The sequence below is a fragment of the Bombyx mori genome, chromosome 27, assembly GCF_030269925.1.
Source record: "Bombyx mori chromosome 27, ASM3026992v2".
NCBI classification, from domain to species: domain Eukaryota; kingdom Metazoa; phylum Arthropoda; class Insecta; order Lepidoptera; family Bombycidae; genus Bombyx; species Bombyx mori.
In genome coordinates this window covers 6,290,394-6,317,786 of record NC_085133.1, presented here as the reverse complement: position 1 = coordinate 6,317,786, position 27,393 = coordinate 6,290,394, and the positions used below count along the sequence as shown (strand labels likewise).

The 27,393-nt window shown below is 44.1% G+C and overlaps 1 protein-coding gene and 5 non-coding genes across 9 annotated transcripts in view; all 6 read left to right on the top strand.

Annotated features, from left to right (window-relative positions):
* Positions 1-27,393, top strand: part of LOC101744693 (IQ motif and SEC7 domain-containing protein 1) — a 246,308-nt gene that overhangs the window by 94,869 nt on the left and 124,046 nt on the right. The gene's annotated exons all lie outside the window — the stretch shown is intronic.
* On the top strand, positions 4,391-4,467 carry Mir2778a-4 (microRNA mir-2778a-4). Its single transcript, NR_107365.1, has one exon. It is a non-coding gene; the product is annotated as a microRNA mir-2778a-4 (primary transcript).
* Mir2778b (microRNA mir-2778b) lies at positions 4,693-4,769 on the top strand. The gene has a single exon (NR_107363.1). It is a non-coding gene; the product is annotated as a microRNA mir-2778b (primary transcript).
* Mir2778d (microRNA mir-2778d) lies at positions 8,921-8,997 on the top strand. Its single transcript, NR_107361.1, is given in 1 exon segment — positions 8,921-8,997. It is a non-coding gene; the product is annotated as a microRNA mir-2778d (primary transcript).
* Positions 9,072-9,148, top strand: Mir2778c (microRNA mir-2778c). Its single transcript, NR_107353.1, has one exon. It is a non-coding gene; the product is annotated as a microRNA mir-2778c (primary transcript).
* Mir2778a-3 (microRNA mir-2778a-3) lies at positions 9,223-9,299 on the top strand. Its single transcript, NR_107354.1, has one exon. It is a non-coding gene; the product is annotated as a microRNA mir-2778a-3 (primary transcript).

Below are 27,393 nucleotides of genomic sequence, written 5' to 3'. Positions count from 1 at the left end.
ACGGAGAAACTCACGGCAAAAGTTTTTTTGCATATCCTGCACAGTTTCAGTTCTCGCAGAGTACGCAAAAAAACAATTTTGACGTGAGTGCTCTACAGTCTGCTCAGCGAGTACTCTACGGGCTGCTTCAACGAAAGCGACGGTGCGCATCACGGAGAAACTCACGGCAAAAGTTTTTTTGCATATCCTGCACAGTTTCAGTTCTCGCAGAGTACGCAAAAAAACAATTTTGACGTGAGTGCTCTACAGTCTGTTCAGCGAGTACTCTACGGGCTGCTTCAACGAAAGCGACGCTGCGCATCACGGAGAAACTCACGGCAAAAGTTTTTTTGCATATCCTGCACAGTTTCAGTTCTCGCAGAGTACGCAAAAAAACAATTTTGACGTGAGTGCTCTACAGTCTGTTCAGCGAGTACTCTACGGGCTGCTTCAACGAGAGTGACGCTGCGCATCACGGAGAAACTCACGGCAAAAGTTTTTTTGCATATCCTGCACAGTTTCAGTTCTCGCAGAGTACGCAAAAAAACAATTTTGACGTGAGTGCTCTACAGTCTGTTCAGCGAGTACTCTACGGTTTGCTTCAACGAAAGCGACACTGCGCATCACGGAGAAACTCACGGCAAAAGTTTTTTTGCATATCCTGCACAGTTTCAGTTCTCGCAGAGTACGCAAAAAAACAATTTTGACGTGAGTGCTCTACAGGCTGTTCAGCGAGTACTCTACGGGCTGCTTCAACGAGAGCGACGCTGCGCCTCATGGAGAAACTCACGGCAAAAGTTTTTTTGCATATCCTGCACAGTTTCAGTTCTCGCAGAGTACGAAAAAAAACAATTTTGACGTGAGGGCTCTACAGGCTGTTCAGCGAGTACTCTACGGGCTGCTTCAACGAGAGCGACGCTGCGCCTCATGGAGAAACTCATGGCAAAAGTTTTTTTGCATATCCTGCACAGTTTCAGTTCTCGCAGAGTACGCAAAAAAACAATTTTGACGTGAGTGCTCTACAGTCTGTTCAGCGAGTACTCCACGGGCTGCTTCAACGAGAGCGACGCTGCGCCTCATGGAGAAACTCACGGCAAAAGTTATTTTGCATATCCTGCACAGTTTCAGTTCTCGCAGAGTACGCAAAAAAACAATTTTGACGTGAGTGCTCTACAGTCTGTTCAGCGAGTACTCTACGGGCTGCTTCAACGAGAGCGACGCTGCGCCTCACGGAGAAACTCACGGCAAAAGTTTTTTTGCATATCCTGCACAGTTTCAGTTCTCGCAGAGTACGCAAAAAAACAATTTTGACGTGAGTGCTCTACAGTCTGTTCAGCGAGTACTCTACGGGCTGCTTCAACGAAAGCGACGCTGCGCATCACGGAGACACTCACGGCAAAAGCTTTTTTGCATATCCTGCACAGTTTCAGTTCTCGCAGAGTACGCAAAAAAACAATTTTGACGTGAGTGCTCTACAGTCTGTTCAGCGAGTACTCTACGGGCTGCTTCAACGAGAGTGACGCTGCGCATCACGGAGAAACTCACGGCAAAAGTTTTTTTGCATATCCTGCACAGTTTCAGTTCTCGCAGAGTACGCAAAAAAACAATTTTGACGTGAGTGCTCTACAGTCTGTTCAGCGAGTACTCTACGGTTTGCTTCAACGAAAGCGACGCTGCGCATCACGGAGAAACTCACGGCAAAAGTTTTTTTGCATATCCTGCACAGTTTCAGTTCTCGCAGAGTACGCAAAAAAACAATTTTGACGTGAGTGCTCTACAGGCTGTTCAGCGAGTACTCTACGGGCTGCTTCAACGAGAGCGACGCTGCGCCTCATGGAGAAACTCACGGCAAAAGTTTTTTTGCATATCCTGCACAGTTTCAGTTCTCGCAGAGTACGCAAAAAAACAATTTTGACGTGAGTGCTCTACAGTCTGTTCAGCGAGTACTCTACGGGCTGCTTCAACGAAAGCGACGCTGCGCATCACGGAGACACTCACGGCAAAAGTTTTTTTGCATATCCTGCACAGTTTCAGTTCTCGCAGAGTACGCAAAAAAACAATTTTGACGTGAGTGCTCTACAGTCTGTTCAGCGAGTACTCTACGGGCTGCTTCAACGAAAGCGATACTGCGCATCACGGAGAAACTCACGGCAAAAGTTTTTTTGCATATCCTGCACAGTTTCAGTTCTCGCAGAGTACGCAAAAAAACAATTTTGACGTGAGTGCTCTACAGTCTGTTCAGCGAGTACTCTACGGGCTGCTTCAACGAAAGCGACGGTGCGCATCACGGAGAAACTCACGGCAAAAGTTTTTTTGCATATCCTGCACAGTTTCAGTTCTCGCAGAGTACGCAAAAAAACAATTTTGACGTGAGTGCTCTACAGTCTGTTCAGCGAGTACTCTACGGGCTGCTTCAACGAAAGCGACGCTGCGCATCACGGAGAAACTCACGGCAAAAGTTTTTTTGCATATCCTGCACAGTTTCAGTTCTCGCAGAGTACGCAAAAAAACAATTTTGACGTGAGTGCTCTACAGGCTGTTCAGCGAGTACTCTACGGGCTGCTTCAACGAGAGCGACGCTGCGCCTCATGGAGAAACTCACGGCAAAAGTTTTTTTGCATATCCTGCACAGTTTCAGTTCTCGCAGAGTACGCAAAAAAACAATTTTGACGTGAGTGCTCTACAGTCTGTTCAGCGAGTACTCCACGGGCTGCTTCAACGAGAGCGACGCTGCGCCTCATGGAGAAACTCACGGCAAAAGTTTTTTTGCATATCCTGCACAGTTTCAGTTCTCGCAGAGTACGCAAAAAAACAATTTTGACGTGAGTGCTCTACAGTCTGTTCAGCGAGTACTCTACGGGCTGCTTCAACGAAAGCGACACTGCGCATCACGGAGAAACTCACGGCAAAAGTTTTTTTGCATATCCTGCACAGTTTCAGTTCTCGCAGAGTACGCAAAAAAACAATTTTGACGTGAGTGCTCTACAGTCTGTTCAGCGAGTACTCTACGGGCTGCTTCAACGAAAGCGACGGTGCGCATCACGGAGAAACTCACGGCAAAAGTTTTTTTGCATATCCTGCACAGTTTCAGTTCTCGCAGAGTACGCAAAAAAACAATTTTGACGTGAGTGCTCTACAGTCTGTTCAGCGAGTACTCTACGGGCTGCTTTAACGAAAGCGACGGTGCGCATCACGGAGAAACTCACGGCAAAAGTTTTTTTGCATATCCTGCACAGTTTCAGTTCTCGCAGAGTACGCAAAAAAACAATTTTGACGTGAGTGCTCTACAGTCTGCTCAGCGAGTACTCTACGGGCTGCTTCAACGAAAGCGACGGTGCGCATCACGGAGAAACTCACGGCAAAAGTTTTTTTGCATATCCTGCACAGTTTCAGTTCTCGCAGAGTACGCAAAAAAACAATTTTGACGTGAGTGCTCTACAGTCTGTTCAGCGAGTACTCTACGGGCTGCTTCAACGAAAGCGACGCTGCGCATCACGGAGAAACTCACGGCAAAAGTTTTTTTGCATATCCTGCACAGTTTCAGTTCTCGCAGAGTACGCAAAAAAACAATTTTGACGTGAGTGCTCTACAGTCTGTTCAGCGAGTACTCTACGGGCTGCTTCAACGAGAGTGACGCTGCGCATCACGGAGAAACTCACGGCAAAAGTTTTTTTGCATATCCTGCACAGTTTCAGTTCTCGCAGAGTACGCAAAAAAACAATTTTGACGTGAGTGCTCTACAGTCTGTTCAGCGAGTACTCTACGGTTTGCTTCAACGAAAGCGACACTGCGCATCACGGAGAAACTCACGGCAAAAGTTTTTTTGCATATCCTGCACAGTTTCAGTTCTCGCAGAGTACGCAAAAAAACAATTTTGACGTGAGTGCTCTACAGGCTGTTCAGCGAGTACTCTACGGGCTGCTTCAACGAGAGCGACGCTGCGCCTCATGGAGAAACTCACGGCAAAAGTTTTTTTGCATATCCTGCACAGTTTCAGTTCTCGCAGAGTACGAAAAAAAACAATTTTGACGTGAGGGCTCTACAGGCTGTTCAGCGAGTACTCTACGGGCTGCTTCAACGAGAGCGACGCTGCGCCTCATGGAGAAACTCATGGCAAAAGTTTTTTTGCATATCCTGCACAGTTTCAGTTCTCGCAGAGTACGCAAAAAAACAATTTTGACGTGAGTGCTCTACAGTCTGTTCAGCGAGTACTCTACGGGCTGCTTCAACGAGAGCGACGCTGCGCCTCATGGAGAAACTCACGGCAAAAGTTATTTTGCATATCCTGCACAGTTTCAGTTCTCGCAGAGTACGCAAAAAAACAATTTTGACGTGAGTGCTCTACAGTCTGTTCAGCGAGTACTCCACGGGCTGCTTCAACGAGAGCGACGCTGCGCCTCATGGAGAAACTCACGGCAAAAGTTATTTTGCATATCCTGCACAGTTTCAGTTCTCGCAGAGTACGCAAAAAAACAATTTTGACGTGAGTGCTCTACAGTCTGTTCAGCGAGTACTCTACGGGCTGCTTCAACGAGAGCGACGCTGCGCCTCACGGAGAAACTCACGGCAAAAGTTTTTTTGCATATCCTGCACAGTTTCAGTTCTCGCAGAGTACGCAAAAAAACAATTTTGACGTGAGTGCTCTACAGTCTGTTCAGCGAGTACTCTACGGGCTGCTTCAACGAGAGCGACGCTGCGCCTCATGGAGAAACTCACGGCAAAAGTTTTTTTGCATATCCTGCACAGTTTCAGTTCTCGCAGAGTAGGCAAAAAAACAATTTTGACGTGAGTGCTCTACAGTCTGTTCAGCGAGTACTCTACGGCTTGCTTCAACGAAAGCGACGCTGCGCATCACGGAGAAACTCACGGCAAAAGTTTTTTTGCATATCCTGCACAGTTTCAGTTCTCGCAGAGTACGCAAAAAAACAATTTTGACGTGAGTGCTCTACAGGCTGTTCAGCGAGTACTTTACGGGCTGCTTCAACGAGAGCGACGCTGCGCCTCATGGAGAAACTCACGGCAAAAGTTTTTTTGCATATCCTGCACAGTTTCAGTTCTCGCAGAGTACGCAAAAAAACAATTTTGACGTGAGTGCTCTACAGTCTGTTCAGCGAGTACTCTACGGGCTGCTTCAACGAAAGCGACGCTGCGCATCACGGAGAAACTCACGGCAAAAGTTTTTTTGCATATCCTGCACAGTTTCAGTTCTCGCAGAGTACGCAAAAAAACAATTTTGACGTGAGTGCTCTATAGTCTGTTCAGCGAGTACTCCACGGGCTGCTTCAACGAGAGCGACGCTGCGCCTCATGGAGAAACTCACGGCAAAAGTTTTTTTGCATATCCTGCACAGTTTCAGTTCTCGCAGAGTACGCAAAAAAACAATTTTGACGTGAGTGCTCTACAGGCTGTTCAGCGAGTACTCTACGGGCTGCTTCAACGAAAGCGACGCTGCGCATCACGGAGAAATTCACGGCAAAAGTTTTTTTGCATATCCTGCACAGTTTCAGTTCTCGCAGAGTACGCAAAAAAACAATTTTGACGTGAGTGCTCTACAGTCTGTTCAGCGAGTACTCCACGGGCTGCTTCAACGAGAGCGACGCTGCGCCTCATGGAGAAACTCACGGCAAAAGTTTTTTTGCATATCCTGCACAGTTTCAGTTCTCGCAGAGTACGCAAAAAAACAATTTTGACGTGAGTGCTCTACAGTCTGTTCAGCGAGTACTCTACGGGCTGCTTCAACGAAAGCGACGCTGTGCATCACGGAGAAATTCACGGCAAAAGTTTTTTTGCATATCCTGCACAGTTTCAGTTCTCGCAGAGTACGCAAAAAAACAATTTTGACGTGAGTGCTCTACAGTCTGTTCAGCGAGTACTCTACGGTTTGCTTCAACGAAAGCGACGCTGCGCATCACGGAGAAATTCACGGCAAAAGTTTTTTTGCATATCCTGCACAGTTTCAGTTCTCGCAGAGTACGCAAAAAAACAATTTTGACGTGAGTGCTCTACAGTCTGTTCAGCGAGTACTCCACGGGCTGCTTCAACGAGAGCGACGCTGCGCCTCACGGAGAAACTCACGGCAAAAGTTTTTTTGTATATCCTGCACAGTTTCAGTTCTCGCAGAGTACGCAAAAAAACAATTTTGACGTGAGTGCTCTACAGGCTGTTCAGCGAGTACTCTACGGGCTGCTTCAACGAGAGCGACGCTGCGCCTCATGGAGAAACTCACGGCAAAAGTTTTTTTGCATATCCTGCACAGTTTCAGTTCTCGCAGAGTACGCAAAAAAACAATTTTGACGTGAGTGCTCTACAGTCTGTTCAGCGAGTACTCTACGGGCTGCTTCAACGAGAGTGACGCTGCGCATCACGGAGAAACTCACGGCAAAAGTTTTTTTGCATATCCTGCACAGTTTCAGTTCTCGCAGAGTACGCAAAAAAACAATTTTGACGTGAGTGCTCTACAGTCTGTTCAGCGAGTACTCTACGGTTTGCTTCAACGAAAGCGACACTGCGCATCACGGAGAAACTCACGGCAAAAGTTTTTTTGCATATCCTGCACAGTTTCAGTTCTCGCAGAGTACGCAAAAAAACAATTTTGACGTGAGTGCTCTACAGGCTGTTCAGCGAGTACTCTACGGGCTGCTTCAACGAGAGCGACGCTGCGCCTCATGGAGAAACTCACGGCAAAAGTTTTTTTGCATATCCTGCACAGTTTCAGTTCTCGCAGAGTACGCAAAAAAACAATTTTGACGTGAGTGCTCTACAGTCTGTTCAGCGAGTACTCTACAGGCTGCTTCAACGAAAGCGACGCTGCGCATCACGGAGAAACTCACGGCAAAAGTTTTTTTGCATATCCTGCACAGTTTCAGTTCTCGCAGAGTACGCAAAAAAACAATTTTGACGTGAGTGCTCTACAGGCTGTTCAGCGAGTACTCTACGGGCTGCTTCAACGAGAGCGACGCTGCGCCTCATGGAGAAACTCACGGCAAAAGTTTTTTTGCATATCCTGCACAGTTTCAGTTCTCGCAGAGTACGCAAAAAAACAATTTTGACGTGAGGGCTCTACAGTCTGTTCAGCGAGTACTCCACGGGCTGCTTCAACGAGAGCGACGCTGCGCCTCACGGAGAAACTCACGGCAAAAGTTTTTTTGTATATCCTGCACAGTTTCAGTTCTCGCAGAGTACGCAAAAAAACAATTTTGACGTGAGTGCTCTACAGTCTGTTCAGCAAGTACTCCACGGGCTGCTTCAACGAGAGTGACGCTGCGCATCACGGAGAAACTCACGGCAAAAGTTTTTTTGCATATCCTGCACAGTTTCAGTTCTCGCAGAGTACGCAAAAAAACAATTTTGACGTGAGTGCTCTACAGTCTGTTCAGCGAGGACTCTACGGTTTGCTTCAACGAAAGCGACGCTGCGCATCACGGAGAAACTCACGGCAAAAGTTTTTTTGCATATCCTGCACAGTTTCAGTTCTCGCAGAGTACGCAAAAAAACAATTTTGACGTGAGTGCTCTACAGGCTGTTCAGCGAGTACTCTACGGGCTGCTTCAACGAGAGCGACGCTGCGCCTCATGGAGAAACTCACGGCAAAAGTTTTTTTGCATATCCTGCACAGTTTCAGTTCTCGCAGAGTACGCAAAAAAACAATTTTGACGTGAGTGCTCTACAGTCTGTTCAGCGAGTACTCTACGGGCTGCTTCAACGAGAGCGACGCTGCGCCTCATGGAGAAACTCACGGCAAAAGTTTTTTTGCATATCCTGCACAGTTTCAGTTCTCGCAGAGTACGCAAAAAAACAATTTTGACGTGAGGGCTCTACAGTCTGTTCAGCGAGTACTCTACGGGCTGCTTCAACGAAAGCGACGGTGCGCATCACGGAGAAACTCATGGCAAAAGTTTTTTTGCATATCCTGCACAGTTTCAGTTCTCGCAGAGTACGCAAAAAAACAATTTTGACGTGAGTGCTCTACAGTCTGTTCAGCGAGTACTCTACGGGCTGCTTCAACGAGAGCGACGCTGCGCCTCATGGAGAAACTCACGGCAAAAGTTTTTTTGCATATCCTGCACAGTTTCAGTTCTCGCAGAGTACGCAAAAAAACAATTTTGACGTGAGGGCTCTACAGTCTGTTCAGCGAGTACTCTACGGGCTGCTTCAACGAGAGCGACGCTGCGCATCACGGAGAAACTCACGGCAAAAGTTTTTTTGCATATCCTGCACAGTTTCAGTTCTCGCAGAGTACGCAAAAAAACAATTTTGACGTGAGTGCTCTACAGGCTGTTCAGCGAGTACTCTACGGGCTGCTTCAACGAGAGCGACGCTGCGCCTCATGGAGAAACTCACGGCAAAAGTTTTTTTGCATATCCTGCACAGTTTCAGTTCTCGCAGAGTACGCAAAAAAACAATTTTGACGTGAGGGCTCTACAGTCTGTTCAGCGAGTACTCTACGGGCTGCTTCAACGAGAGCGACGCTGCGCATCACGGAGAAACTCACGGCAAAAGTTTTTTTGCATATCCTGCACAGTTTCAGTTCTCGCAGAGTACGCAAAAAAACAATTTTGACGTGAGTGCTCTACAGTCTGTTCAGCGAGTACTCTACGGGCTGCTTCAACGAGAGCGACGCTGCGCCTCATGGAGAAACTCACGGCAAAAGTTTTTTTGCATATCCTGCACAGTTTCAGTTCTCGCAGAGTACGCAAAAAAACAATTTTGACGTGAGTGCTCTACAGGCTGTTCAGCGAGTACTCTACGGGCTGCTTTAACGAAAGCGACGGTGCGCATCACGGAGAAACTCACGGCAAAAGTTTTTTTGCATATCCTGCACAGTTTCAGTTCTCGCAGAGTACGCAAAAAAACAATTTTGACGTGAGTGCTCTACAGTCTGTTCAGCGAGTACTCTACGGGCTGCTTTAACGAAAGCGACGGTGCGCATCACGGAGAAACTCACGGCAAAAGTTTTTTTGCATATCCTGCACAGTTTCAGTTCTCGCAGAGTACGCAAAAAAACAATTTTGACGTGAGTGCTCTACAGTCTGTTCAGCGAGTACTCTACGGGCTGCTTCAACGAAAGCGACGCTGCGCATCACGGAGAAATTCACGGCAAAAGTTTTTTTGCATATCCTGCACAGTTTCAGTTCTCGCAGAGTACGCAAAAAATCAATTTTGACGTGAGTGCTCTACAGTCTGTTCAGCGAGTACTCCACGGGCTGCTTCAACGAGAGCGACGCTGCGCCTCACGGAGAAACTCACGGCAAAAGTTTTTTTGCATATCCTGCACAGTTTCAGTTCTCGCAGAGTACGCAAAAAAACAATTGAGTATTTACCTTTTGATGTTTTTATTGTTACCCGGGTAAGAGTAACGCCATCTATCGCCGAATAGCCGAAACGAATACCAAAGGATCTAGTAACACCTAAAACGCTCGAGTAGTTACGATAGCGGAAGCACGCATCGAAAGTGCTCGACTTTCAAGAATGTTCTTGACGATTCTAGGGATGTCGTTTCGACTATAAAAGCGTTGCGGAGATGTCACGAACATAGTTAGTAATCGGAACTACTCGAAGCGAAACAGCGAACGGATCACTTGAAGCGAAGCGGAATTAAGAATTTTCAAGTGTTCTAAGTGATAAATACACTTTTAAGGTGTACTTTGGTGGCACTCATGTCATTTCGGATCCTCCCGATCCTCCCGATCCTCTAACAGTGCTTTTAGGTGCCTCAACCACCGGACATCGTTCGACGAGTAAACTAACTTCAGACACAGCCCACTGAGTTTCTCGCCGGATCTTCTCAGTGGGTCACGTTTCCGATCGGGTGGTAGATTCTGCGAAACACGGCTCTTGCTAGGGTTCGTGTTGGCAACGTCGTCGGGTTTGAGCTCCGTGAGCTCACCTACTAGTTAAGGTTGCGCTGAAATAGCCTCTTAAGGCTCTCAGCTAGGCAGGAAAAAAAAAGGTGGCACATTTATTTATCCCGAACCCTAACATCTGTACTGGCTCCAGTAACGAAAGTGTTTCTCGTTTTTGCCATAGTCTAGTTACTGTTTGTGGTAGTTAGATATATCGGTAGGAAAGAAAACACGGGGTTATATTAATAAAAATATTTTTTAAGTATTTATAGAGTATACATATGAACTACATCTAGGACCAAAAATGAATTCATTAGAATGAAAGATCCCGCGGTAACATAAAAACGAACTGAAACAAATACATTCATTTTCCCAAAATATCGAAGGGTCAGTACAACCTTAAATATATATATATATATATATATATATATATATATATATATATATATGTCGGCTCACGTCAGGGATGGCTGAGCGGTAGGTTCCGTCATCACTCGTATTTGATTGAACACAGTTTATAAAAAGTCAATAAAACCTTTTGAATAATAATTATTGAAACTCAACACACACAACTTTCACAATGACAGGGTAAACCGACAGTTTCGTTGCACATACCGACAGACCGACTGACCGACTGACTGACTTGACAGAGACTCACTGACTGAGACGGACGGAATTACTGTCTGACACGGAATGCCACGACTCTGTCCACGTACCGCCATTTTATACTGTGGCGTTACGGAGTCTACCCTTCATTTTGTTATGTTTATCAAAACAACATTTCATCATTTAAAATAATAATCAAAACCACCGTCTTAATATTACTAAAAGTCGTTATCCACGACAACTAAAAGTCTTTATCCACGACATATATATATATTTTTCTTATGTGTGTGGGCGATCTCACAGCCCACCTGATGTTAAGTGGTTACTGGAGCCCATAGACATCTACAACTTAAATGCGCCACACACCAAAATTCATCCCGTACTGCTTTCAGTTTGACAGTTTGCAGGAATCGTTTGGAGAGGGACAATCGATTTACTGCATCGACAGACTTGTAATCAATTAGCGTTAAGACAACCCTTGAAAAGATTTTGGAAGAATAAGAAAATGCGAATTTTTACTGTTTGCAGTATTCACGACCACAATGTTCTTTTTTCTATAAGCTTTGCAAAGATTTTAAACATTCACCAATATTAGAAGTATTTAAGTAATTTTGTAGGCAGCGGCTTGGCTCTGCCCCTGCCATTGCTGATGTCCATGAGCGACGGCAACCACTCACCATCAGGTGGGCCGTATGCTCGTCTGCCTACACGGCAATAAAAAAATCCTGTTTTTAATTTATGATTTTTCGAGTGCACAAATGTGCAGTAAAGTATACGGTCCGCCTGATGGTAACTGGCCACTGATGCTCGTAGACAGAAATCTTCGAAATATGGACATATCATAGCACTCACGAAAAAATATTACAGAGGGGCCTTATTCCAGAGCCGGATGGTGCTTAGGAGAAAATATCTCCGGAAATCAAATGTAGATGAGTGCAGTGTTTCCAGGTAGTATTTATTCGCTCTGCTCCTGTGACGAATGGTAGCATGGTAATGTGGAGATCATGAATCATCACAAACAATCCTACAGAGCGGTTCCCATAGAACATACGGTACAAAACATCAAAATACAAAGAGAACTGAATTCCCTCTTCAGACTTAGTATTTCCAAATCTTAACTAAATTCATTACAAAACAAATATCTTAAATCGTGGTTGACTGTCGAAATAAATTATTTCCGACACCATGTTATGTAGATGATATATTTTATTTGTATTTACGACCCAGGAAACGAATTTGGACAAAAATTATGTATGTTTTGTTAAGAGAAAGAGAGGGTGATTCTCACTAGTGTTAGTAGTAATTTAGGACTTAATCTATTTTAATTATAAATCTCTTTAACATTGTTAATAAATCAGAACTACAGTAAAAAGGATGTTCATAAATTTTTCGTTTTATTTTCAACTAGCTTTTACACGCGGCTTTGGTTGGGGTAATGCAGAAAAAAATATATAGCTGGGGACTTGTAGTTTTATGTTTGAAAAGGACTTCAGTACTTCTGGTACTATTAAAAGTTTTTATAATGATTGGTTACATTATCAAAGCGTAATTAACAAATTCTCATCCGCATTAAAAAATTTAAGCACCGGCTACCAATAAAATCATATTAAGGTTTTAGCTGGTTTGCTTAGAATTGATTGAGACAGATAGCGTAAGCATTGTATGAACAAATATTATACAATATACAGGATAGTTTTTCGAAAATATGACATTAATCTATACTAATATATAAATCTAAGGTAAATATCTGATTCATATAGCCTTGGTACACCTGTGTTTCTGATTAGTTTGTTCGTTTTTATAATTAAGGTACATGGTTTTCAAACTTGAATCTGCGGGAAATATAATGCCATTGGGGAACAGAAACCTATGTATAAATAACAATCCTTAATTGCATACGTGTGATGATTTATCGATGTTAATGGGCAAAATTCTGATTGATATGTGTCTGATTCATATGGTAACATACCATATTAGTGGTTTTTACGGATGTTCCGTTATAACTACTGAACCATGCATCCGATTGACTTGAAACTTGGTATCCATGTAGAAAATACATGTACTTAATGGATAGGCTAATATTTGTATGAGTGTTGGACTCCCTAAACCAGTTGCGGGGGCGTTAATGATGAGAATGTTTGTGGGGGTGAGAAATGATAATGTTAATTTTAAATGCCCAGCGAAGCGGTCGGGTACAGCTAGTATCTAATCAATCTATGTCTTGTAACTTTGAAGGAGGAATTTCATGCTGAAATTTGGAGAGCAATTTGGAAGCTTCAGCTGTTTAACACCAACATGTAAACAGTCACAACTGGCTTATACATTTTCATTGTCTAAGAACGTTTCCGTGTGACTGTCCTGCAAAGAATACCATTAGGTCCAACGTTATTTAATACAGGTAACCCTCCTACCCTCGGTAGATACGATCCTACAAAGTCCTGTGTGCGAAACCGTGTTATATCAGACTAGAACTTACTAGAAGCCAGCATAAAAAGCAGAGTATTTTTTTCTGAATGAAACCTCTGAACTAAGCTTAGATGTCTTTTTACCTATTATACATACATACATAAATAATCAGCAGTTAAATTTGGGTTATTCCCATATATTGTGTGTTCATAGTACATAATGTAATTTTGTAACTAATCTATACTAATATTAAAAAGCTGAAGAGTTTGTTTGTTTTGTTTGAAAGCGCTAATCTCAGGAACCACTGGTCCGATTTGAAAAATTCTTTCAGTGTTACATAGCCCATTTATTGAGGAAGGCTATAGGATATATGACATCACGGTAAGACCAATACAAGTGGAGCACCAATAAAGAATGTTTCAAAATAGTGGTTTAAATAGCTCCTTAACATTCTATAATTCAAAAATATTTTCACTTTCTACGTAAATGAAGTGGGGGTAAAATTTAGCGTTATGCCAAAGTGATTATTCCACGCGGACGGAGTCGCGGGCAAAAGCTAGTTTTAAATAAAAATCTCATTATCGTGTTGTAGAAGTACCGTGTTATAAAAAGGTTCTGGGGAATTTTACCTTTCGTGTTAGAGAGGAACCGTGTTGTAAAATACCGCGTTATAGGAGGGTTCTTCTTCTTCTATATCGTTCCCTCACTACTGAGGATCGCGACCACATGCGACGTACTTCCAATGTGCTCGATCATGGGTGGCATGGACTGCACGGTACAGACTACCACCGAGTGCTTCTCTTGCTAGATCTCACCATCTGGCTGGTGTTCTGCCCACGGCGCGCTTGCCTTCTATTCGACCCGTAATTATGAGCTTCTCTAATTCATGTCTGGGAGACCGCATGATGTGTCCGAAGAAGCTCATAACACGTTCCCGGCAGATGGAAGAGAGCCTTTTTCGGATGTCTAGCTTAGCTGCCTTAGAAAGGACTCGTTTGTTCTCATGGCATCGGAGGATTACCTGTACTTAATTTCGTAGCTCTCGTGAAGGTCCGACTAAGGAGGCCGCTTTCGATGCGAACGACTTTTCTCATTTCTATTCGGGGCTCGTTTTCTCCCAAGTATATTCAATTATCATTGTTTTTCCTGGTAGCCATTACGTGTCAAGTTGATGGAAACAAAATAAAAAGGAACGGTATATTTTCTTAATGTATATGAAAAATGACTGGCTGGATGGTGCTGTAGTTAACGTCTCTGACTGCCATGACAAGGGTCATGATTTCGATTCCCACATCGGGCAGACATTCATGTGATGAATAGGTTCGTCTGTTCATTGTCTATGTGCTTAAAACCCATACATGTATAATACATATTTAAAATCGTATTTACGTGTGCATATCAATATCTAGTTCCCATAGTACATGAAATCTCTATATATAGAAATGAATTGCTGTTCGTTAGTCTCGCTAAAACTCGGCTGCTGCGAACGGCTAAACCGATTTGGCTAATTTTGGTCTTGAATTATTTGTGGAAGTCCAGAGAAGGTTTAAAAGGTAGATAAATATGAAAATGCTCGGAAATAAATCAAAATAACAATTTTGTTTTTCCTTTGATGTGTCCCCCGTCGGACGGATTCCTTTTGTTTGTTTTAAGTTTGTTTTATACAAAATTTTAGGTCTTTTATTTATCGATTGAGGCACTACGAAGTCTGCCGGGTCAGCTAGTTTAAAAATATAAAATTATAAATATTTGGCACCCACCTTGAGATATAAGTTCTAAGTTCTCAGTATAGTTACAACGGCTGCCCCGCCTTTCAAGCTGAAACGCATTACTGCTTCACGGCGGAAATAGGCAGGGTGGTGGTACCTACCCGTGTGGACTCCCAAGAGGTCCTACCACCAGTGATTACGCAAATTATAATTTTGCGGGTTTCATTTTTATTACACGATGTTATTCCTTCACCGTGGAAGTCACTCACATTTTCTGAGTACGTATTTCATTAGAAAAATTGGTACCCGCCAGCGGGATTCGAACACCGGTGCATCGCTTCATACGAATGCACCGGACGTCTTATCTTTTAGGCCACGACGACTCGCAAACTCACTTGCCTAGAAAGGACTCATTTGCCTAGAAAGGAAAAAAATAATCTAATGGTGATCATTGATGATCACTGTCGCTCAAAGCCAAAACTTTCAAAACCAGCAATCAATATAGTTACACAGTAGAACACATTCGATATGACAGATGGAAGTAATGCAGGAACGAATAACAGTCAATCTGTTCTCGGAGCGTTCGTCCGCAAACAGTAACTTTACAAAGGAAATACGGGTACTGAAATATGACAGGGTCTCGTATACGGTAGGTGAATTAGGAAAATGTAAATATGTGTGCTGGGTTATTTCGGATAAAAGAAAAATACTATTTGGTAAATGCTACTTTTTGTAATTTAAGTATTTATTTTTTATTGTCTAAGTCATCAACGCAATGCCGCCGTCGTACCTGAGATGTTAATTTTAAATCTCAGCTTTATGGTACAACGGCTGCCCCTACTGGTGGTAGGACGTCTTGTGAGTCCGCACGGGTATGTACTACCACCCTGCCTATTTCTGCCGTGAAGCAGTAGTGCGTTTCGTTTTGAAGGGTGGGGTAGCCGTTGTTGCTATACTGAGACCTTAGAACTCGTATCTCAAGGTGGGTGGCGGCATTTACGTTGTAGATGTCTATAGGCTCCAGTAACCATTACACCAGGTGGGCCGTGAGCTCGTCCACCCATCTAAGCAATACAAAAAACATTCCGATAGAGGCACCCGTCACGTGCGGACGTGCTCATCGTCCACTCGATCGCCCGGTCTTTGTTCGCCCGGCTTTTGTTAGCCCGGCCATTGTTCGCGCGGCCTGTGTTTGTGGTACATCTGCCGACTAAGTGCTCTTTCTGGAAGTTTTTATTTGTTTTGTTTCCTTTTGTTGTTTCTGTGTTCGTGGTACATCTGCCGACAAAGTGGTTTCCTGCAAGTATTTATTTGTTTTGTTTCTTTTCGTAATTTCTGTTTTGTTGTGCTTTTTCTTTGTCCTGTAGTAATCGCGCCGCATTGCCACCTGTGTTCAATAGAACCGCTCAGGTCCGAGAAGTTGGGGCCTCGCCGCAAGGCGAGTGTTTTCAAGACCCGGGGCCGCCCCACCTGGGTACTCAGCGATCATGGACGCTGTATTCGCGGAATTCCTCCGACTTCGCCACCCACAGCTCGCCTCGGAGTTTTTGGCCTTCAAGGCCAATCACACTGCGAGCCCTCTCGAGGACTCCGCCGCGCTCGCTGCTCCTGCGTCGCCTGTACCTGCGTGCAGAGCTTCTGCATTGAGCACCGCAGCCTCTGTCGTGCCTGCCGCTCCCGTGTCGCCTATACTGGCGAGAAAAGCTGCTGCGTCGTCCGCCGTGACCATCGTTTCAGCTGAGCGATCATCCGCGGCCTCCGTCGCGCCCTCTAAAACACCTACACTTGCTCGTAGGTCGCCTGCACCCGCCTCCTCGTGCTCCGACTCTGACTCGGACATGGAGGTCGACCTCGCCCCCGCCTCATCGACGGATGGATTCACCCTGGTACAGAAGGGTAAGAAGCGTGCCGCGGAGTCTCGAGCTCCCGCGGCCGCTAAAATTAGCAAAGCCGTGAACGCGTCGCGCCCCCGCCCTCAGACTCCCGTTGCGCCCCCAGCCCGTGCCACTCCGTCGCCGCGTCCGGTGGCACAAAATAAAACCCAGACCCCTCCCCCGGTTATCCTTCAGGAGAAGGCAGCTTGGGATCGAGTTTGCCTGGCCCTTAAGGCCAAAAATATAAATTTCACGAATGCCCGTAACCTCGCGAACGGCATTCAAATTAAGGTTCAAACACCCGACGACCATAGGGCCCTCTCTTCTTACCTCCGTAAGGAGCGTATAAGTTTCCATACGTATACGCTCCAGGAGGAGCGCGAACTCCGCGTTGTAATACGCGGAATCCCTAAAGAGTTAGATGTAGAGCTCGTAAAAGCCGACCTGTTAGAACAAGGCCTACCAGTGAATTCTGTGCACCGTATGCACACCGGTCGCGGTAGGGAGCCATATAATATGGTTCTAGTCGCTCTCCAGCCTACCCCCGAGGGTAAGAAAATCTTTAACACACAGACCGTCTGTAGGCTCTCTGGTATCGCTGTCGAAGCCCCCCATAAAAAAGGCACTCCTAGCCAGTGCCATAACTGTCAATTGTACGGGCACTCTTCCCGTAACTGTCACGCGCGCCCCCGATGTGTTAAGTGTTTGGGCGATCACGCCACGGCCCTCTGCGCTCGCGACCAAAAAACCGCGACGGAACCGCCTAGCTGCGTCCTGTGTCGAACACAGGGTCACCCCGCGAATTACCGTGGTTGCCCCCGAGCCCCTAAAATAAATCGCCGCGTCGCCCGCCAAAACCGCCTCCGAGCTTCCGGCCCAGACATCAAAGCCTCGGCACCCTCTGCGTCGCAGGCTAAGCCAGCGTTCGTTCCGGCGGCGGTGCCCAGTGTCTCGGCCTGGGCAAAACCGCTGCCGTACACGAACACGGCTACAACTCCCTCCTCCGCGATTCGTCCCGCCCCCGCGACTCGTCCCTCTCCCGCGACTTGCCCTCCGACCGCGTCCGACAATCTCGCTTTAGCGATCGACTTCTTTCAGTCGATCAACTTTGAGCGCGTTAACGCTTTGGGCGACGCCATTCGCGCTGCCTCCACTGCACAACACTTTATCGCCGTTGTGCAGGAATACGCCGACGTATACGCGTCATTAAATACGTACGTCCTCCCCTCACTCCGCCGGTAATCAATGGCGTATATAAGTAGAATAAAGCCCCTGTCCGTAACGATAGGATTTTTTAACGCTTACGGTCTCGCAAATCAACGTGATCAGGTTTCTGACTTTTTGCGTGACCACCAAATTGATATCTTTTTAGTGCAGGAGACCCTACTTAAGCCCGCGCGCCGTGACCCTAAAATCGCGAACTATAACATGGTCAGGAACGACAGGCTCTCTGCCCGTGGTGGTGGTACCGTCATTTACTATAGAAGAGCCCTGCATTGCGTCCCGCTCGATCCTCCCGCGCTCGCTAATATCGAAGCATCAGTGTGCCGAATCTCACTGACGGGACACGCGCCGATCGTTATCGCGTCCGTTTATCTTCCACCGGATAAGATCGTTCTAAGCAGTGATATCGAGGCGCTGCTCGGTATGGGGAGCTCTGTCATTCTGGCGGGCGACCTAAATTGTAAACACATCAGGTGGAACTCACACACCACAACCCCGAATGGCAGGCGGCTTGACGCGTTAGTCGATGATCTCGCCTTCGATATCGTCGCTCCGCTAACCCCGACTCACTACCCGCTAAATATCGCGCATCGCCCGGATATACTCGACATAGCGTTATTAAAAAACGTAACTCTGCGCTTACACTCGATCGAAGTAGTTTCAGAGTTAGATTCAGACCACCGTCCCGTCGTTATGAAGCTCGGTCGCGCTCCCGATTCCGTTCCCGTCACGAGGACTGTGGTGGATTGGCACACGCTGGGCATCAGCCTGGCTGAATCTGATCCACCATCGCTTCCGTTTAGTCCGGACTCTATCCCGTCTCCTCAGGATACCGCTGAAGCCATAGACATCGTAACGTCACACATCACCTCGACATTAGATAGGTCATCGAAGCAAGTTGTAGCGGAGGACTTCCTTCACCGCTTCAAATTGCCCGACGATATTAGGGAACTCCTTAGAGCTAAGAACGCCTCGATCCGTGCGTACGATAGGTATCCTACCGCGGAAAATCGTATTCGAATGCGTGCCCTACAACGCGACGTAAAGTCTCGGATCACCGAAGTCCGAGATGCCAGATGGTCTGATTTCTTAGAAGGACTCGCGCCCTCTCAAAGGTCTTACTACCGCTTAGCTCGTACTCTCAAATCGGATACGGTAGTAACTATGCCCCCCCTCGTAGGCCCCTCAGGCCGACTCGCGGCGTTCGATGATGACGAAAAAGCAGAGCTGCTGGCCGATACATTGCAAACCCAGTGCACGCCCAGCACTCAATCCGTGGACCCTGTTCATGTAGAATTAGTAGACAGTGAGGTAGAACGCAGAGCCTCCTTGCCACCCTCGGATGCGTTACCACCCGTCACCCCGATGGAAGTTAAAGACTTGATCAAAGACCTACGTCCTCGCAAGGCTCCCGGTTCCGACGGTATATCCAACCGCGTTATTAAACTTCTACCCGTCCAACTCATCGTGATGTTGGCATCTATTTTCAATGCCGCTATGGCGAACTGTATCTTTCCCGCGGTGTGGAAAGAAGCGGACGTTATCGGCATACATAAACCCGGTAAACCAAAAAATCATCCGACGAGCTACCGCCCGATTAGCCTCCTCATGTCTCTAGGCAAACTGTATGAGCGTCTGCTCTACAAACGCCTCAGAGACTTCGTCTCATCCAAGGGCATTCTTATCGATGAACAATTCGGATTCCGTACAAATCACTCATGCGTTCAACAGGTGCACCGCCTCACGGAGCACATTCTTGTGGGGCTTAATCGACCAAAACCGTTATACACGGGAGCTCTCTTCTTCGACGTCGCAAAAGCGTTCGACAAAGTCTGGCACAATGGTTTGATTTTCAAACTATTCAACATGGGCGTGCCGGATAGTCTCGTGCTCATCATACGGGACTTCTTGTCGAACCGCTCTTTTCGATATCGAGTCGAGGGAACCCGCTCCTCCCCACGACCTCTCACAGCTGGAGTCCCGCAAGGCTCTGTCCTCTCACCGCTCCTATTTAGCTTATTCGTCAACGATATTCCCCGGTCGCCGCCGACCCATTTAGCTTTATTCGCCGACGACACGACTGTTTACTATTCTAGTAGAAATAAGTCCCTAATCGCGAAGAAGCTTCAGAGCGCAGCCCTAGCCCTAGGACAGTGGTTCCGAAAATGGCGCATAGACATCAACCCAGCGAAAAGTACTGCGGTGCTATTTCAGAGGGGAAGCTCCACACGGATTTCCTCCCGGATTAGGAGGAGGAATCTCACACCCCCGATTACTCTCTTTAGACAACCCATACCCTGGGCCAGGAAGGTCAAGTACCTGGGCGTTACCCTGGATGCATCGATGACATTCCGCCCGCATATAAAATCAGTCCGTGACCGTGCCGCGTTTATTCTCGGTAGACTCTACCCCATGATCTGTAAGCGGAGTAAAATGTCCCTTCGGAACAAGGTGACACTTTACAAAACTTGCATAAGGCCCGTCATGACTTACGCGAGTGTGGTGTTCGCTCACGCGGCCCGCACACACATAGACACCCTCCAATCCCTACAATCCCGCTTTTGCAGGTTAGCTGTCGGGGCTCCGTGGTTCGTGAGGAACGTTGACCTACACGACGACCTGGGCCTCGAATCAATTCGGAAATACATGAAGTCAGCGTCGGAACGATACTTCGATAAGGCTATGCGTCATGATAATCGCCTTATCGTTGCCGCCGCTGACTACTCCCCGAATCCTGATCATGCAGGAGCCAGTCACCGTCGACGCCCTAGACACGTCCTTACGGATCCATCAGATCCAATAACCTTTGCATTAGATGCCTTCAGCTCTAATACTAGGGGCAGGCTTAGGGACCCCGGTAACCGTACTCGTCGAACTCGACAAAGAGGTCGACGTGCAACCTAACCCATGCATCAGCCCGCTGAGTTTCTCGCCGGATCTTCTCAGCGGGTCGCGATTCCGATCCGGTAGTAGATTCATTCGCGAAACAATTGCTCTTGAGTTGTTAGGTCTCCTTCGGAGGCGCTCGGGCAGTTGTTAGCAAATCCCACCCCTCTTGGCTGAGCCCTTGCTCGCCCACCTGTCCTGGTGAAACTGGAAAGGCCTTCGGGCCACCAGTAAACTTTCAATCATAAAAAAAAAAAAAAAAAAAAAAAAAAAAAAAAAAATACAAAAAAATTGGATTTTTGACACATATTATTATGTGGAATGTCAAGCTCGCATTTTGACATAAATATCAGATGTTTGAATGTGTGTATATCAGAAAATCACCAAACTCCGTTAGAGATATGATCCTCCAAGACTACTATAGTCTCAACGCTATGAGATGATTAGGCACATATATGACTCGATCTTTAGTCATCGCTTTCGCTTATCATCAATGCTGGGTCAGAGCGATTCGGTACAAAATTCTGCTTAGCGTACTTAACCCGAATATAGAAATAACAATAAAAATAAGAATCGAATTATGATTTAATATCGCATTATTTCCACGTGCTCAAAATAAAGCTACAAATGAAAACAATGGTCGTGACTCATGTGGATGTACACAGAAAAGTAGCTACATGAAAACGATTCTCCGGCATGACCACTTAAGCGCGTCGATTAATCAATAGCTTGGAACGTGATCGAAGTTACAATTAAGAAATCGGACTGTCTTTTATCCTCATTGGTGACACCCACCCGAACACTTTCATTCGTGCTTTTCTGTTAAAAAGTTAACGCAATGACGTTCTATTTTATAAATTATGCAATTTTTTCTAAGCTTTTTTTTTATATATTTTAGATGGGTGGACGAGCTCACAGCCCACCTGGTGTTAATTGGTTACTGGAGCCCATAGACATCTACAACGTAGACGCGCTACCCACCTTGAGATACAAGTTCTAAAGTGGTGGTACCTATCCGCGCGGACTCACAAGTGGTCCTACCACCAGTAAGCTCCAAATAGACATGGAATGAGCTCTCCTCTATGATGTTTCCCGAGCGGCATGCTACATCAAGGTATCATATAGAAATAAAGAATCTTTATTTAGATAATAATGAATGCTAAATCCAGCCCTGATACCACAAAATACCGTAAAGTTAACACCATAATAAATTATACTGAAATCGCATATTAGTACTGTTCCTCAAAATATATACGAAAATAAATTGTTCAATGAAAACATCCAATAAATCTTTCCGCTTCGTCAAAACGGGCCGACTGTCGTTGGCGTCGGCCGCAAATCAAGATAAACAGGCACCTGTCTGGGATATCATCACGAATGTAGACGATTTAAAATTTACATCGTAACGTAACCGATTCGGAATAGAAAATTTTTCATATCTTACAAGACAATAGCATCGCTTTAATTAATCGATACTTGGGCCAGAGGGAACAACACAAACCTTCAACTTTCAGGAAATGTATCAATCACTTTAACAAACATTGTTGTTACAAAAAATAAGCGTGCAACTTGGTGAACGTGAAAGAAGTCAAACTTCTTTTGCGGTGTGTCTTCATTTTTCGTTCTTAAATCAAATTTCTCTTGTAATAGAGAATGCTGTGTATAAGAGAATCGACCTAACTAGCTTTGTTTTTTCCCACTCTCCACAGTCGAATGGTTCACGAGACGCTCTGTCTGTTTTCTCACTCTCGCTCTTTCTAAATTGTATCTTTTCTCTCTAGCCGTAACGAATCTGTCGCGAGTTAAATGTTACTCTCAACGCGCCTAAAGAAGTTTCACTTCAAAAATATATATGCAATATGTTTATACGCAACGGAAAACTATTAATCTCTCCGGTATGCCACATGCGTGCGAGAAACCGTGGCTTCTTATACGGAATGCGAGTAAAAGTGTCCCGTCGCCGCCGGGTCCAACACGTCACACACCAACATATCCTAACTTGTATTGTTATTGTATTATCTCTATATACTACTTTGAATAAGTGAAGCAAAAACTGTACCCTTTTTACGACATTTGTGCGGACGGAGGAGGAGGAGGATAAAATTTCCCACACTTATAGAGAATATAGAGAAGTAGTGCAGAATATTATATTTGTTATAACTTATGCATAAAAATACATTGAATCATTAAATAAAAAACATTACACACACTACCATGTATTTGACACTCAAATGCATGCATACTATTTGTTTACTGTCAAATTTTTCTTATTGCTTATTACAGTCTGTGGTCTAATTCAGAATAGATTAAATATTTTTTGTCTTTATTAATATTTGTCTAAAGTGTAGTCTTGGCGAAATCTGTGATTTCGTGTGTGTAACTATACTTTTGACCTTAGAACTTATATCTCAAGGTGGGTGGCGCATTTACGTTGTAGATGTCTATGGGCTCCATTAACCACTTAACACCAGGTGGGCTGTGAGCTCGTCCAACCATCTAAGCAATAAATAAAAATTATAGAAGTATAATAGTATTTGACAATAGAATCATAATAGTGTAATATAATTGTATATACAGTATTTCGATTAATGGAACTGATGGGTTATTATATTAAGCGTACTACACATATTATAGATTTTGTGGTGGGGTTAAATTTGTAATTCTTTAAGCTAAACATGATCGAATTTTTAATAAACAAGGAATTGACTGTGTGGTGTCTCGCTCTAGAATAGCACCACGGATCTTTAGTTGTAGTTGTCGTAAATGGGACGTAAGGAATGGGCATCGCTAACCGGCCTTTGCTGGTGGTAGGGCGTTTTGGGGGCCCATACTGGTAGGTATCACCATCCTGTATATCTCTGGTTAGAAAAGTGGGACATAGTATACTCGCATATCGCTATATCGGATGCCAGATATTCATGATTTGAGTTTTGTTTAAAAGTATTGCGTAAATATATTTGCGGCTGTTTATATAACAAGAACTATTAATAATCAACACCTGAAGTCTATAGTCTAAAAGTAGAAACTTTAAGAAGAACAAGAAAATTATCACTGGTGGTAGGACCTCTTGTGAGTCCGCGCGGGTAGGTACCACCACCCTGCCTATTTCAGCCGTGAAGCAGTAATGCGTTTCGGTTTGAAAGGTGGGGCAGCCGTTGTAACTATACTGAGACCTGAGAACTTATCTCAAGGTGGGTGGCGCATTTACGTTGTATATGTCTAATATGGGCTCCAGTAACCACTTAACAACACCAGGTGGGCTGTGAGCTCGTCCATCCATCTAAGCTATAAAAACAAAAAATATATATAAATATAAGAGAATCTTAAAAAAAAATTGATTTTACCTTGTGCATTAAGAACTATCATCGAATTAAAAATTAAAATAAAACAGGAACGCTGTATTGTGCCTTCCTGCTGACTATAAAATTTCATCGGAAATACATGAATAATAATATTGAATAATCCATTGCGGAACTAATGCAGCACGTGTACCACCTTGGATCATCAACATCGGTTCACGAGTCGAGGTCCTCTTTAGTATATCGCGTGCGTCATGTTACAATCAAAAGCGTGCTGATTGTCTATGAGGGATTTGCCTTAAGCGTTGCCAAAGACCGATGACGTTAGTGTGCTTAATGCGAGCTCTTTAGCTTCTTTTTTTTATTTATTTTTTATTGCATAATAATATATGGGTGGACGAGCCCACCTGATGTTAAGTGGTTACTGGAGCCCATAGACATCTACAACGTAGACGCGCCACCCACCTTGAGATACAAGTTCTAAAGTCTCAGTATAGTTACAACGGCTGTCCCGCCCTTCAAACCGAAACGCATTACTGCTTCACGGCAGAAATAAGCAGGGCGGTGGTACCTATCCGCGCGGACTCACAAGTGGTCCTACCACCTATTTCTCGATCGCGTGAAAGTTAAATCAAATTTGTATGAAGTCTCTTCTCTCTTCTGCATAACAACTTTTGTTGAACTCTTCTGCTTAACCATAAAATTCTTTAATGGGTGCAACTGTACGAAACGCGATGAAATTTTGAGTACTATCTCGTGTGCATCATCAACTTTGGTGCGTTCACGTCCTTCAGAAACGGACTGACAAAAATATGTCTACGGTGTGCTTAATGCGAGCTTTTTAACTTCTCGATCGCGTAAAAGATAACTAAAATTAACATTGGAATTTTATTGGAAAATTAACAATTTATTTCAGAAGTTATATAGAGCAGACAAGGTTGTATGGGCTTAGATCCCCTTGCCTTTCCTAATAAGGAAAAAATGTATAAAAAAAATTATCATGGAAAATTAACATTGGAACAACTCCCCTAGGTTTGCCGCTAGTTAAAAAACTCGCACAAGCACACTTATCTTTAAACTTGGTATGTCTTTTGTAAAATAGAGATGCTTCATAATCGAAATACGAATTTAATTTTAAAAAAGGAATTCTAAGAGATTAACTAAGGTTAATTGTAGCGGAGACGAATAGATTCGCTGAAAAGTCAAGTGAGAATTTCTCACAGCGCAAGAGCTCTCAAAAGCGTTACAAAAAGTTAATTGAGTTCTCGTAGCAATTAGTATTTGAGTTAGACGATTGGCTCTACAATATTAATGAGAGAAACAAAGTCGATGTTTGATTCGTTGAAAACGTGCTAATATTTAAATAGATCGCGATCAGTTACTAATTGTTTTTAATACGCTTTTATTAGCTTCATTCGTATGTCAGTATGTATGTAACGGAATCCTTAACCTTGATTTTGACCCCCTTAAAAAAGTCTGATTTACTCGGGATTTGGCGTACTTATCAAGGACCGATGACAATTCAATATTTTAAACAGTTAGACCCGTTATTTACTTTGGGCAGTTAAACCAGCAAATTCATAAGCGCTTTCTTTTTTTCATTTAGCAAACTGGAAGCTGTTGTATTTGCTTGAATGTAATTCATGAATAATTTGATGCATAGTGCTAATTAAACTAATTTTTTTTAAAAAAAGTTAGAAAATTAATAAAAAACACGCTTTTTATAAAAAATCCAACTAAAAAAAGCGTGGTGCTTTTAGAAATTAAGTCGTAGTTTCGAGTTTCACGTTAAGATGCTTAAACATCAAGTTGGAGATCGTTCAAACATTTATTAATAATGCTATAATTATCAACAAGATTTCTATTACACTGTTAATTTTTACACGTTACTTTGGCTTGATCTATCTATCTATCTATGTAACGGAGTCTTTCAACGTAGTTTTCACCAACTTTAATACGTATCAGACGTAAAGTTTATCTTGAATATTTCAAAACGTGTGTAAAAAAACTTTCAATTTTAAATTCGACTGAATATTTAAGTGTTTTTTTTTTAATTCGAACTGTATTTTTTGTTTTGCTCTGGTGGGTGGACGATCTCACAGCCCACCTGGTGTTAAGTGGTTACTGGAGCCCATAGACATACATACACATAGATAATGCACCACCCACCTTGAGATTTAAGTTCTAAGGTTTCAGTATAGTTACAATGGCTGCCCCACCCTTCAATCCGAAACGCATTACTGCTTCACGGCAGAAATAGGCGGGGTGGTGGTACCTACCCGTGCGGACTCACATGAGATCCTATTACCAGTAATCACGCAAATTGTAATTTTGCGGGTTTGATTTTTACACGATGTTATTCCTTCACCGTGGAAGTCAATAGTGAACATTTGTTAAGTACGTATTTAATTAGAAAGATTGGTACCCGCCTGCGGGATTCGAACACCGTTGCATCGCTAAATACAAATGCACCGGACGTCTTATCCTTTAGGCCACGACGACTACACTTATTTCCAACAAAGATGTACTTATTTCCATTAAAGAATAAAAACACGTGAAACGTGACTGTTCGCAGATGAAAATTTTTGATTGGCTTCATGTAGATTGCAGTGTGGTTTGACTATTCCATACACTTCTGTGTGCCTTTGATTTTGAAAGCTAAGTGCTGACCTATTTCCGAATCTTTGAAATACAATGTCATCACGGATGTCGTGTTTTATTGTGATAAGCTTTTCGTAGATTTTCATAACGAAATGATTTTTTGTCTTGTTAGGAACAATGAGAGTCTCCTGTGAGAAATTGGGGGAGGTGAAGGACCTCGGCCCTTCTCTTCTCCCCTTCTTCCTCTCAGGAGGCGCCGGAGTCCGACATAACCCGGTCCGTTACCCCCCTCGACCGGGTATCCGTAAAAGGAACTCCCCAGCGTTAAAAAAAAAAAAAAAATGATCAATGAGACAATGTTATGATGTTTGGTCATCGCGATCGTATTTATGTTTCAATTTTTATTTTATTTTATTATTATTTTATTTTTCAGACGCTTGGAATAATTCTCAATTTTAATGGTCGCGGACGCCTGAGGCCTTCTTATTTGTCGATATTTCTATTGCGTGCCGACTACCGTCTGTTTTGTACATAGAGAAACAATTTTAACATAAAAACGTTAAATTTGTTTTAAATGTTTCTTGAGCTGGTAATAGGGCACCTTACCGTTTCTACTTTTCCATCATCCTTCATTAGAAAGAGTTCTTATTAGCTCCGATCTATTCGTATCCAGATTTTAGGAATAAATAATTCTTTACAGCACTCGGTTTGACAAATACGTGGGCGTATCTGGTATATTATTGTCACTTCCTTTATGGGGATACTAAAACATAAATCTCTGATTTTTTTATGTAGGTATCTTTGTGTATATTGATTTTTGAAATCGATGTGCCGTCTCTTCTTTTATCGTTGTTGCTGTATCTACCTATAAGTCTTTATTTCAGAATTCCATTTTCTCTGATACTAACTGCGCTTTCATATTTGCACGGTTTACAGCTTAAGCATCAGATGAAATGCTTGCCGAACT